This window comes from Mercenaria mercenaria, chromosome 14 (genome assembly GCF_021730395.1).
Source record: "Mercenaria mercenaria strain notata chromosome 14, MADL_Memer_1, whole genome shotgun sequence".
NCBI lineage: Eukaryota > Metazoa > Mollusca > Bivalvia > Venerida > Veneridae > Mercenaria > Mercenaria mercenaria.
In genome coordinates this window covers 61,647,322-61,662,250 of record NC_069374.1, presented here as the reverse complement: position 1 = coordinate 61,662,250, position 14,929 = coordinate 61,647,322, and the positions used below count along the sequence as shown (strand labels likewise).

Below are 14,929 nucleotides of genomic sequence, written 5' to 3'. Positions count from 1 at the left end.
AAGTTATTTTGTGTTTGACTAAATTTGCGATTAACGACAGGTTATATATTTTTTTATTATCGGTGGGTAAACACCTTTAAAGGTTTATTGCATAGCTCAGTGACTTTCGTTTTGAATGGCGTGTACTGTGTAAACAATTTTGGCGGGTAATTTGCACGGATTAAGATATGACAATAATTCGAGCGTCGCGCATTGCTTTTCCGAAAATATAATAAGATTAAATTTTCGTTTTCCTTAATTTACATAAATTCTATTCCTTTTCATTTTAGTGCTTTAAACTAGTTTATAGTTTCGAAGATTACATATGATTCATTCAGTTGCGTTCATTTCAGATTATAAGCATTATCCATTTCGTCTATATGTCTTATTCCTATGTACATGTGTTATATTTTCACTTACGTGAACTTAGCCAGAGCAGCCAGAGTAGCCAGAACTCTGATAACTCTGGTGAACCCCCCTGATTGAACTGATAAAGAGTTTTAGCCTTCAGCTACTACAGATTGAGAACGATTACTAAGGAAAATTTGAATCCAGGATAGAGATGTTTTGTTGACACCAAGTTTCATGAGTTTATAGAGAAGGGGTTGATGATCGACCTTGTCGAAAGCTTTCAAGAAATCCATTACAATGGGATCTGTTTGTTTTCATGGTTGGAGATTGTCAAAATATCTTTTGTAAGGGATAATAGTTGAGTCTCACAGCTATGTTTGGAGCGGAAGCCATATTGGAAAAGTGTGAGAAGAGGTGTGTATCAAGTGATTCATAAAACGGACTTCAGCCAGAGTAGCCAGAGTTTCTAGAATTTTAACATTTTGTGAAATGACCCTTTTTGTACTCTCATTGGTGATTTTTTGTGTTTTATGTATTAAGTGATTCATCAAACGGACTTCAAAGAATTGTCTTACATTTCAGACAGTAGTCCTAAAATTGTAGAGTCCAAACACAGTTAATATTGTTTCATACAATTACACAAGTACCGAGTTAATACAACATGGGATGTTGATTGTCTGTCTGATGGCATAAGTTGATTACAAAGGTGATCACAATCAATCTTCTCAATGGCATTTTCGTTTGGATTGGCATGTCACAGGTACCTACCTTTTTCCAAGGGTTTAGATCAAAAACCGTAATTATGCCGCTTTAAGCGTATGTGTTCACATGTCAACATTTCGTCAACTTCCACATACCCTGTTACTTTTTTAAAAAAAGTCATTTTCCGATACCTGTTAGTCTTAAATGTGTCCGAAAATGATGCCGTCTTACTTGTTTTTCTTTTTTCTTTGCTTGTTTTAAAGAATATCCATCTACCAGAAAGATATAGACCTGTCCGCTTTAATATATGTGAACCTTCATATATCACACACACGACACACAGCAGGTCTTACTTTTTATTTACACAATACTTTTATACAACAGTTAGTGCAACCTAATTATTATAACATGATTATTATGAAAAGGGTCATACGTTTAAAAAAGGTTCTAGTTTACATGTTTTACTGTATTTTCTCTGGCTGTTCTGGCCAGCCAAAGTAACAAGAACCTGTGCGCATTTCAGTTATTCCTGGTTACTCTGGCCAGCCAGAGTAGCCAGACTATGTGAACATTATGGAACTTCAGCCAGAGTAACCAGAGTTCTGACTATACTGGCTACTCTGGCAACAGGTTTATCTGTATTTTCTCTGGCTATTCTGGCTAGCCAGGGTAGCTAGAACCAATAGGCATCTCAGAAATTCTGGCTGTTCTAGCTAGCCAGAATAGCCTGAGCAAATGAAATCCTGGTTTCTCTGGCTACTCTGGCTGACTAGAGTAGCCAGAACATGTTACAATCCTTGAAACTCAAGCTACTCTGGTTGCTGTCTGAAAAAAAAGACAATTCTTTGAAGTGTGTTTGATGAATCACTTGATACATAAAACACAAAAATAAATCTACCCTGAGAGTTCCAAAAATGTCATTTCGCAACAGGTTTTACTGTATATTTTCTCTGGCTATTCTGACTAGCCAGGGCAACTAGAACCAATGGGCTTCTCGAAAATTCTGGCTATTCTGGCTAGCCAGAATAGCAAGAGCAAATGAAATCCTGATTACTCTGGTTACTCTGGCTGACGAGAGTAGCCAGCACATGTTAAAATCCTAGAAACTCTGGATACTCTGGCTGCTGTCTGAAAAATAAGACAATTCTTCGAAGTGCGTTTCTTGAATCACTTGATGCATAAAACACGAAAAATTCACCCCTGAGGGTACAAAAAATGGTCATTTCGCAACAGGTTTTACTACATTTTCTCTGACTATTCTGGTTAGCCAGGGTAGCTAGAACCAATGGGCATCTTGGAAATTCTGTTCTGGCTAGCCAAAGTAGCCAGGGTAAATGAAATCCTGATTACTGTGGATACTCTGGCTGACCAGAGTAGCCAGAACATGTTAAAATCCTTGAAAATCTGGCTACTCAGCTGGCCAGCCAGAGTAACTAGAGGAAATAAAATCCTGGTTACTCTGTCTGACCAGAGTAGCCAGAACGCGTTAAAAACCTAAATTCTGGCTTCTCTGGCCAGTCAGTATAACCAGAGTTCTAGCTACTCTGGCTGAGCGCTGGCTACTCCGGCTTCTCCGGCTGCTCTGGTTGAACTCTGGCTACTCTGGCTGCTCTGTATTGTATTTCCGGAAAATTCCTTAGAAGTACTTACATTTCACAGAGTGTTTTAATGTGATCGTTTTTACTGTTTGCCTTTCAATTCTGGGAACGTCTAGACCTTTTTAACGCAATTTGGATTTAAAATTAGGGAATCGTTGGACAGGCGAACTTACACGCCGAAGTTCCAAAGCATTGGAGTAAGGAATCCTCTTAAAGGATATGACATTTTTCTGATGTCGCACGTCCCCCTTCAAGGACGGATTACAATTTCGTGTCCCGCTTTCTACAGTCCGACTTTGGTTTCCAAAAATCTTTTTGTTCTGACAATAATTACAGTTAAAGAGAAGCGAGTAAAAATTAATTTAATGATGAAAAGAAATTAGGTTCATTCAAGATTGGTTGTATCTAAGATCAAAATGATTTCATTCAGGCTTTTTATAGTATGTATATGATAAATGCTTTGTTTGAAAGTTGAGATTGTTCGGATTGGGTTAATAAATAAAAACGACGGCTCCCGGGCGACCTCAGGGCTAAATATATACTGTTGCTAGTTGTTTATTTGAGGTTATAAATAATTCGTGTTCGCCTGAATGAAACAAAGTAGAGCATAATCTAGTTTTAATCCTACAATCTCTATCCTGTGTGCTTTGGATCAATACGTATGTGAAACTTGATATAGCATTATTCGTTAACAAAACAACACAAGAGGTACATGAGTGTTAACGGATAAATTCAAACACTGAGTTTGCAAGCTTCAGAAAAGTGTCCGACGGTTCCAATAAACAACTTATCCCTAAAGGAACATGACACTGAACCTCAGTGTGTCACAGGCAGATGCAACTTTGGAATTCAATTTAAGAAAATGTCATTTTAAAACATTTTATTTCGAACATCTGTCTTGCAGCATATTACACACAGTCTTTCTCCTCGTTTCTTGTTCTACTTTGTACATACCAAATGGGCTACAAGTATAATATGATATTGTTGTAGTAGTGATAAATGTGTTCCATATGCCTTAAATGGCTATTTGCATACTGTCCTGCTATAGAAATATACAGTGTTCCTTTTTACTGTTTCTGTTTTTCGTACACGAAACAAAAATAATAAAAAAGTGTTTAAAGTCAGGGAATAGTATGAGTAACAACTAAGCTTTAAAGCATTCGTGGAAAATGTTTCTCAAATGATAAATAGATTATAACCAGAAAGAAATGTCAAAAACTAGACGGTGTTAAGTAGCCCTAAGATTTGGAATTCTTAGATAATTAAAAAGGAGTACATCATCTCCCAGATTACTTTTTGCAGCACTTAACAGTTCTTTGCATTTAACATCAAAGAAAAGATTTAAACTAATTGCATTATAAAATATATCATACCCTAAGGATATTCAAATCCACAGTTATTTGAAGCTTGCAGAAGACCGTTAGTTACATTACACATGTGCCCACCCGTGCAGATACTGAGATTTGGAGGGGCACTTGGACGATGATTAAATTATCGCTTTGATGAAGATAAATATTTATGTTTTCTACTTTTTATAACGGCAGTTTGTAAACTTTGTTTAGAATGAATAAAAAGATTATCTACTAGATCTAAACTTAACAAACATTTAGTATATCAGTCTTTGCAAAACCCAGATTTAATTTAACTGCCACATGTTCAGATACAGATCATTCTCCTTTTCCTGAATAACAGATAGAAATATGACAATGGTATGTGACCTAATTTGATACCTTAACATTGCAACAGCGCACACGAAGAAAATATCAATATTCTTTAAGAAATAGCTTTATTGAAATAGATCTGAATAATTATTGTTATACGGTAATAGTTGAGTAGACGATATCAAGGTTTTCATGTATCGATTGCATTGTAAATCAAATCGAGCGCGCAAAAAATCTCTGACGTCTTACATATATTATGTATGGACAAGTCTGTAGAAAACGAACTTATATTATATTTAATAGTTAATGCCATGCAAAAAGAGCAGCGACAACCACAGAATGCTCGTGCCTGAAATATTGCACGAAGGGGAACCTTAAACTGGGTTTTCCGAAGCCAAAATTGAATAGTCACCATGTGATTTATTATTGTGTCGGTGTAACTTTAGAACCATTAAAACAGAAGTAAAGCGCATAAAGAACTTACACAGTCATTCTTTCTTAACGTTATACTTACGGTTATCAATATACTGAAATTCACCATTAATCATGAAAGACTTTATCAACGTTGATCATTCCAAATTGTATGTGAGCACTGTATTGTTTGTTAAATCAGGTTCATGCTGCGTTTAACTTTAAACATAACACTAAATCCAGATTAAAAGTTTGGCACTTTGTTTATCACATTAGTTCTATAAAACATTTCTGTAAGCCTAAAGTCGCATATTTGTTATCCATTTTTCTGTATATCTGTTACAGCGCTAAACATAATATTTGCGCAACTGAGCGCACAACCCAGTATTCACCCTGTGTATCACGTGGTTTCGTGCAACAAAACATGACCAATAAAGACATACCTGATTACTCTTCTATAAAGATTTGTAGTCAACTAAACTAGACACTTTTAGGAACAATAGATATGGTCTACTGCTAATAATGTTAGATATTATCTTGTAGGCTTTACAAAATGTTATTACGGCGGGTGACATATCTCAATCAAAGTTCCAAACTCGACAAAAAAAAACAATCATCCAATGCTTTTAGTCTAACTGTATAAAGAAAGAACCCTCTAAAGTTTAGAAAAGCATGTCCATTTTCTTTCCTTAAGTATGTCATTGAAAAGGGACAAACAGGTCCCTAGTCAATAGTAAGACTTTGACGATGACGTGGTTTGGATCCAATTTCAGTTCCAGGTACAGCCGCTTTAATGTTAGAAAAAAATGTTTTCCAACGTGCTAAATACTTCATGTATAAACTTTGTTTCTGTATGTGAAAACGAAAGTAAGCAATACATTCCCATCAGCAACTCCGGACAAGATTGATTAAACAGGAAAACGCATCAGACGCGGCTGCCGTCTAAAACTAAATCCGTCTCTTTTCCAGTCAAGTTCCCAACAGGCACAATATTGACTTATACTGTTTAGTAACCATATGTAAATATACAGCTGCACATAGACCGCGGTGTTTAGATATTAAAAAGACTATTCACCTGCTTGGAAATGACAGCAAATCGGCGTTACATTAGTTAGTGCTAATTTCGCAATCAATCATGTTGATTATAGTACTGACCATCTGGTGATTTCTGCTTTGTATAAATTAGACCTGACGAGAATACAATCTAATAACATGGCGAATTATCTAAATACATTATAGGCTTACAAAATACACATTTAAAACATCTTTGGTAATTTATCTTATGTTTGTAAATTATTGTCGGATAAACAGCATAAAGTATGGCTGTGTTTGGCTAAACTTACAATAATAAGCTGAATCAGCTGATATATGGTTCAATAACTCAGTAACTACACACAGCTATGATTATATTGAAGCCCAATTTGACAAAAAGTATAAATTTTGCTTAAAATGACAGTTTAGTGCACACATCATAAATGTAATGGATGTGATCAGTCGACGAAAATGCAAGCTGGTGAAAGGTTTTACGAACACTAATAATAATGCTAGGTTAGACATGTTAGGAAAACGGGCCCAAATGCACGTCAATGTAAGACAGGGTTCACACAGACCAAACGAAACCTGAGTAAACCTCTGCACCTGCACAATAGAGTCCAAGATGCTTCGGTGGAAGACACTGAAGACAAAGCGGCCACTTATAAGACCTTATCCACTTTACAGGCAATCAGGTAGCGATATTTATGATAATTTAAACTGTAGTCATAATACCTGTGATTCTGTGTATTCTAAAAACAAAGACAAATATCTAACAGGGAATGCCACGTACCAAAATCGCAGCCTCCCCAAAACGAAACCTACAGCACGCAGACGTGCACACCACAAACACACACACATACACGTGCACACACACAAAGCCTACACAAGAGGACAAAACGAACAAACAAAGGAACGCAGTGGGGCACCGCCTTGGAACGGTCAGTGGCAAAAACACCACTGGGGAGCTTAAACCGGTTTATGGTGCGCACCCAACCTCACTCTTACCCCCATCATGTTCCAAAGACACGGGACAGTGTAAATAAAAGTAATCCCCTCCAGGTGAATCTCTAACACACGTAATGGAAACAAAAAGGCATGGCATGTAAAACACAAAAATGCTCGTGTATAAAAATATAAAAAGCAAACCTTTAGAACCAAAAATGCATGTACTCAATGCCTTTTCAGAAGACAGAGCAACAAGAGAAACACCCTTAAGGGCCCGACGAAACAGGCCAGAAGACAGATATCAAAACATTTCAGTCCTAGTAGGATTTAAAAACTGCTTATCATAGAGTCCCCCCCCCCCCCCTCTTCCGTCAGACACAATCAAAGAGGGAAGCTTAGTGTCCAACTAAAGTTCAACTTGCGCTGATGACTGTATATGAATTGATAAAAAATATTTAAACAATAAGATATGTAAGAAGATCTTTTGGAAGCATAGAATGCAACCAAACAAATTCGGTTGATTGAAGGTATTTGCCACTTTCATATCATAACCATTTAAAATCAAGATCACAAAAGTGAACATACTCGAATGCAAGTAACCAGAAGGTAAATATTTCTATAGTGTTTACAATTTCGTGTTTTAATAATGGAAACCGAAAAAGATGTTTATGCCTATATCCTTACGTGTAAGAACACATTTAATCAGACCAAGTAATTTAATACTTATTTTTAGAGCAATAAGTCATTCTAAATGAAATGTTCAAAATAGACACCCATTATGAAAACTTGTGCGTGGTCAATATTTTCAAATCAAGCTAGCAAAAAATCGAGCACATGATCTGTTTTTATTTGCCGAATTTTCTACAATGTAGAAAAAGTTTAATCCGTATGTGCAGAACTATCTTTAGGTCAGTTCAGGTCAGGATACGATTTGAACAGAGATGATGTTCTAAGCTGTTAATGTAAATGTAAATCAAATAGGAAAAGTTGAAAACCGCAGGTCGCCCAACACGACATAAACGAACATGTTGCAGGAGCCTGTTCATTGACGGTATTTGAAATGCAAGCTAATGTCTACGCTCTCTAGCTCTTGAGGATGCATGTTGTAAGTACCATTTATAATTTAGAATCATCCAAAGAAGTATTCGTACGGCGGTGCACACGGAAACTTCATTGATACAGAGAGTCCAATTCCATGAAAAGCGGCGTATGGTCCGCAGTTAAAATAATGGCTTGACCCTAAACGAGAGAACAATGAGCACAACTAAACAAACTGGAATTAAGAGAGGGAATTCGAGGTTGTGGAGCCTGTATATCACAGACACTGCCAAAAGATAAAATTTAAAAGAAAGCACTATATCAAATGGGTGATTAAACAGTACACAAAGCAATTAATCTGGGAGTATTGGAACCGACACTGCCAAAAGATAAAATTTAAAAGAAAGCACTATATCAAATGGGTGATTAAACAGTACACAAAGCAATTAATCTGGGAGTATTGGAACCGCCCAAGCTTAAAACTTTAACTATTACAGTACACTAACACAACATAAATGTCGTGGTGACAGACGATCTGAAAAAGTCGAAATAAAACAGCTCTGATTGAAGGCGACATTGAAGTAATGAATTTTTGCTTGGGATATAATTATACTTATAAAAGCACAAAAGGGCATTCTCAAAAAAGAGGTCACCAAACAATTAATAGATTTATATCAAGAAAGAGAAGACCTATAGAAAAGTACACTTAAAATACCAAAATACCAATTACCAAATATACATCTGAACAAAAATGACCAAATGTCTTACATGTAATATTTTGATATAGAAATGTCTTTGTGTGGCATCGGCTTTTGACAGAAAATCTGGTGTAAACAAATATTGTGTAAACACGTAAAAACGTCCGAAACACGCTTGCATCCGCATGATACATTTGGAAATGGGTCTTTTGCAGACCTTACTGCAACGAAAACAAATGTACAGAAACGGAATTTCTTCACCAAAGATTAATAAGAGACTAAATATTATTAACCAATTGTACTGAATGAGTTACGATTCAATTTTGTGACACAATCATCGAAAATATATTCTTTTATTTTTTTAATCAATTCTAAGGTCCCAAGTAAATTTTCTTTTGAAAAATTGGTAAGTTTTGCACCTAACCATTGTTAATTAACTATTTCCAGATAAAATTCTTCAAGTGATAATTTTGAACAACTGCTAGAATACAGACATATTTAGATATAGATGGATGTTTTGAATTTAAAAAAAGAAACACTTTGATAATCTTAACTTCAAAGACGAAAGTGTATTTTCCACAGGAATACATTTTTGTTGCTCTTAACTAAGATTATCCTGAAGTTTGTTATACAATCCAACTACTTGGAATAGAGACCTGAAGCCCAAAACGGCTAAAAATAAATACTTATATTAAAATGGCTTAAGCCGGTAACTCGAATTCAACCAATGGGCATATCTTGAAAAAAAAATTCCGTCTCATTATTTTTAAAAAAAATATATATCTCCGGGTATCTTTTGAAATATTAAAAAGCACAGGTCTACAATCTTGCTTGAATGAGTCCAGATGGGTCACATACTGGGCGCTGGAAATGAGCAATAAAGTATGAAATTATTATTCAGGTTTGGATTAACAATGTCATACAAAGCTATCTGGTGGATGGCAACACCAAAAATTGCAAAACATTACACTTTCGAAGTAACGTAAATTTATTACAGTATCGACCTCTTAGTAAATAGAACTGTTCCAATCCAATGCTTGCGTAATGTGTTAATGATATAAACCGTGGAACAAATTATATTTTACTGCAAGATTATATTGACAAGCTAGTTGCTCGAGTATTGACCTAACGTATTCTTCCAAATTTCATCATTCAAACGCCTTTGTTTGCTTTGATTATTCAGTGCATAATCAAGTATTTCAAAGGGTAACTTCTGTTAAGTATTCTTTGCAAATCGCTGTCATGACAATCTCTTTTTACAATGACAAGCTAGATATTATCGCGTGCATGGTATGTCATTTTTAATATCTTGTTAGAAAGTAATTTCAATTAAATTTCCTAATTCGGAAAATATGAATGATAATTCAACAAAATAAAGACCATAGACCGTTTCATTATCCTGTTAAAAGTATGACTGCTTTTTTCTTGAAAATTAGCATGTCCTTCACATTTAACACATAGGCTTAAAATTTTGTTGACTAGGAGTACTCAACTAGTTTACTGAATGACGTAAACGATTTTTACCAACCTAACACGAAATGTCTTTACAAACAAATAAACTGTGTTATACTAATTAAAACAGTATGCACATCTCATGTTAGTGACGTTTAATGTAACAATGTCCTTGATTTTCAACTAATTCAACAAACAACAAGTATTTTACTGTATTAAGTATATAGATTGTGACTGAATAAAATATTTTTAAGTCATTCCGTGTCTGTCAAAATATGGGATATATCACCATGTGATTTGCTTATGCCTTTATATCTTGAGCGATAACATGGTTTCTATCCCTGGGTTACTAAGTCTTAAACAGGCTGACAAAATAAATTGAACGCTCTGAAAAGAACAGGTGAGACATTATTTTATAAAAACAAATACACTAATTTTCCTCATGCTATTTGCCTGAATAGTTCGCATATCAATGAGTTTTAAAAGACGTTGAATAAAAATTGAAATTCTACAAGGTATGTACATGTTCCCTCTGTATAAGGTCGTAATTTAAAGACTCTTGGTATTTATATAGCGTAAAAGGATTTAACTTGAAGGTGAGGAGTGGTATGAACAGCTTAGACAATTCATATATATTGATTTTTCAAGAGGTGTGGGGTGGGGGTTGGGGAGAGCATATCACAACATATTTTAATCATACCAATTTGAGGAAAGCACGCCTGTAACGAAGGTAAGGTCTGGGTCTGGCTTATCATGCCCCGACTTTGCGGTGGGAAATATAAATTTGTCTCTGTCCGTCTGAGAAAATATGAGTGAAAAGTGTCTGACCTACAGTCATGACTCTTTATAGAACTATTATTCAATGTTAGAAGTTTTGCACAAATGGTTTTGTTTTTAGCTCGCCTGTACATAAAAGGACCAAGGTGAGTTTTTTTTTTGTGATTACACTTTGATCAACGCCTCTCGTAGTTTGCTTTTGGTTAACATGGTTTCATAAATCTAGGTCACTTGGTCCAATAACAAGACATTATTATTTACATTGTAAATGTCATATTTACTATCTGATCTACACGAAACTTCGTCAAATGTCTGTCTTTATAAAAGTAACACTAATACAAAATCAGAGTATCTAGGGTCATATTTCAGGTCAGGATGTAAATTTATAGTAAAAAAAATGTTTACACGATATTTTCTGAAAAATCCATATGAAACCCAGGCAAACTGTTTAGCTTTATAAAATAAGTGGAGTTTAAACTGGGTTATCTGGGATCAATAAAAGATCAAAATGTAAAGCAACATATGTAACATATTCTGTTTGATCTATGTTAATCATGTTTGTCTTTTAAGAATCTACATGTGAAGTTTTAAACTTGAATAGCTGAGGTTAAGACCAGGTAACTCGATGGAAGACAAGGAAATGACAGTAGCCCACATTGAGCGCTTTGCACTCTCAAACGTACTGACGGACAGATGAACACGGACAAATCTATATCTCCGCACAATACAGTGAGGCTGTAACAACCCACAAAAGAACATGGACAATAGTTAATTAAACAAGAGATGTCCGTAAGACAGCGTGCTCCACTATTCGGGGAATTGACAGTAATATGTATGTCTGAACAAGAGACCTCTACTTTTAAAGGAAGATACACCAAGGTGCATAATTCCATCAAATACACAAATTCGAGTCATTAGGATTGTTACAACACATGCAGCTGATGATGATAAAGATATATTTTGAGTTTCAAGTCATTATCCTATATAGTACCAAAGTTATGTCCAGAAAATGAAGTTTGTAAAAACCTTAAGTATAAAAGGGGCATAATTCGGTCAAAAATACAAATCAGAGTTATGGGGATTGTTACCACACATGCAGATGATGATGATAAAGATGCATTTTAAGTTTCAAGTCTTTATCTTACATTCCAGAAAACGAAGATTGCAAAAATGTTTAAGTATAAAAGGGGCATAATTCTGTCAAAAACACAATTAGAGTTATCGGGTATGCAGCCACACATGCAGATGATTATTAACGAATACTTTTAAGTCATTGTCTTTAAAAATACCAAAGATATGCCTATAAACGAAGCTTTAAAAAATCTAACATGAAACTAATTCCAACTATTACTCCTTGGTGATCTTGATGGACCCAGCCCCTGCCCATACTTTGTTTGTATACTGGACAATGTTTATGTGAAGTTACAGTAAGATATAAGCAAAAGTAAAAAAGATATGACAGAAAAACAAAGTTTGCCGAAAAACTTTAACCTTAAAATTAACCTAAGTATAACAGCTTGGTGACCTTGACCTTGGGTATAATGGGCTCAGCCCCTACACATACATTGTTTGTATACTGGACAATGTTTATGTGAAGACCTTAGTGACCTTTACCTTGAGTATAATGGGCCCAGTCCCTATACATACTTTGATTGTATGCTGGACAATGTTTTTTTAAAGTTACAGTAAGATATAAGCAATAGTAACAAAGATATGACAGAAAAACAAAGGTTGCCAAAAAACTTTAACCAAGAAGGGTCACGCCGACGGCGACGCCGGGGCGAGTAGTATAGCCACCTTGTTCTCCGAATAGTGGAGCTAAGAAGTACTGGATTCTTGAATTACATGTAAATAAAAGCAAAGATGAAAAATAAATATTTGCCATTTCATACCAGAGTTATCTCAAATTGTGCCTTATGAAATGCCGCACCTGTCTTATGTCGGGAAATTTCATGTTTTCATCTCAGAACCTGATATAAACTTGTCTAAACGGTGTTTTATGTAAAAAACGTTTTGTTATTTTGTAAATGTATGGTGTTTACTTGTCGAAACAGTGTTCTATTATATTAACTAGCCAAATTATCTTGTCAAAGCGTGGTGTAAACTTGTTGACACAGCCTTTTCTCATGTTGAAAAGCTACATAATGTTATAATGTCAAGTTGTGGTGTTAACTTGTCTTAGTATCTTTTTATGTTAACTGATCATATTATCATGTCAAAGTATGATCTTTTTGCAGTGTGTGTTAGTATGTTAAAAGCTATGCTATCTTGTTATCTATCGTGTGATATTGTCTACAAAGCAAGTATTATGTCGAAGTACCATGTGATCCTGAGTACAGAGCGTGTTATTATGTTGAAAAGTCATGCTATCATGTCAAAGTACCGTGTGAACCTGTGTACCGAGCAAACATTGTCATGCTTTCTCGGCAAGATTACACTGTGCTTTGACATTTAAACCCTTACAAACATTAATCCGCAACGGAGTGCAGTGTATGCACATAACTCTGAGAATGCTGCACCTTCTCCTAAGCCAGAATAGCCGGTTACCTACACAATACGGTGCATCCACATCCTCAATAAAGAATGTTTCAACTCCTATTACATGTATATATAAGGTTCGCACACGGTTAGCATTTCAACGGGTTCGAAATCCGCATACACTACACTATAATGTGGCTATCAATGTTGAGAACCTTTTGCCTCAATTATTTGTTCCATTTTCTTCCTGTGAAAGCATCAGACGATTGCCGATCAGAAGGTATTTTGCAACCGTTTTTTTTTAAATAATCCCTAAAAGAGATGTAATTTATCTAAAATACAGAAGACGGCCGTAACGTAGCTTTTTGACATAATAAGACACTATTTTGACAAGCTAACATCTCACTATGACATGTAATTATAGTATTTTGATATATTAAGACACTGTTTTGACACTACATTCTGAGAAGATAACATCACTAGTTATCATAATAAGACACTGTTTTGACAAGTTAACACCATCATTTATCATAATAGCATAGTGTTTTAACATAATAATACACGTTTGGACAAGTTAGGACCACATAAATTTCTGGCATGGTAACATAAAATGTGCGGACATAAGGCAGCTGCCGCGTTTCATAGTGTCGCGTCAATAACAATGCAATGATGTTAGTAATATGTACATTTATAAAAGTATAAAAAAGATAAGAAAAATGCAAACTTCAACCAAAAAGAAAATATAAAATAAAACAAAACAAACAAAAAAAAACAAAAACAAAACAAACAAAAACAAAAAAACGCTGAAGAACACTGACATAACTGACAGACGTGGCCTTTGAATGAGCTTTATGAAATCAATTCTATATTCTACTTACGATTTCAGTACGTAAATAACTACTATTCTTTCATGTCATTTTACCTTTCTCTCCGTCAAAGCAATCCATACCACCGAAACTGCTATTGATGACTTTCAATCTGAATGCAGTTTTGGTTTATTCCAATAACAAAGAATTCGTCCGACATATTTGTTCTTTCTGTATTGCATATATTACTTACAAGTTACCAGATAGTATATTATTTACTGCAAAGAAATCCTACCAATTATGTCTCACACTCATTTTATTTTTACACAGGTAATATTTGTCCAAATGGAGAACTGTCAACTGTAAACGACGTAATATATAGTCCTTGAGCAAGAACAGTTTATCTAGCTGTCAAATTTTTTATTCACAGTACTTATTTATAGCATGCAAAAATCAATGTGTCTATTCAGTCTATTCAAATCATACCCCTACTGACTATATAGAGAATATTAGGTTTTATGAATTTAAATTTATTAGGTGGTGTCGAAGAAAATATAAACTTTACTGTTTATTTTAAATAAACCTGCCTGAATACAATGTACTTGTGCATATATTTAAATCGCACTTTTTTTTTACTAAATACATGTATATATAAAATAGTACAATAATGAGGTGACACCTGGACATCACTTTTTATGCGATATGCTTCGTCATTCATCAAAAGCATCAACATATATAGCCCAGTTTTGACCATTTCCGACTGTCACTAGCATAGGTGTGTATAATGCAAGCTACTTTGCAAAGACAGTGCGTACTATACACTTGCGCACAAAGCCTGAACTAAGAGAACTAATCTTAAATCATACTCCATTGAGTGATATCTTTTTGCCTTTTTTACTACTCCTTTGTCCAGATTTTCAAGTTAGATACGATATAGAGAGAATTTACCTAAAAAATAACCAATGATTTAGTTTTTAATGAACCTCACATTAATTTTA

General features: G+C 34.8%; 1 protein-coding gene across 2 annotated transcripts in view; it reads right to left on the bottom strand.

The window, feature by feature from the left end:
* The window catches only part of LOC128548534 (uncharacterized), a 94,620-nt gene that overhangs the window by 68,013 nt on the left and 11,678 nt on the right, over positions 1-14,929 (bottom strand). The window contains exon 1 of one of the 2 annotated variants that reach the window (XM_053523657.1): positions 14,048-14,231. The exons of the other annotated variant lie outside the window; for it this stretch is intronic. The gene's annotated coding sequence lies outside the window, so the exon portion shown is untranslated. Of the gene's footprint in view, positions 1-14,047; positions 14,232-14,929 lie in introns of those variants that run through there. 2 annotated transcript variants of the gene reach the window in all.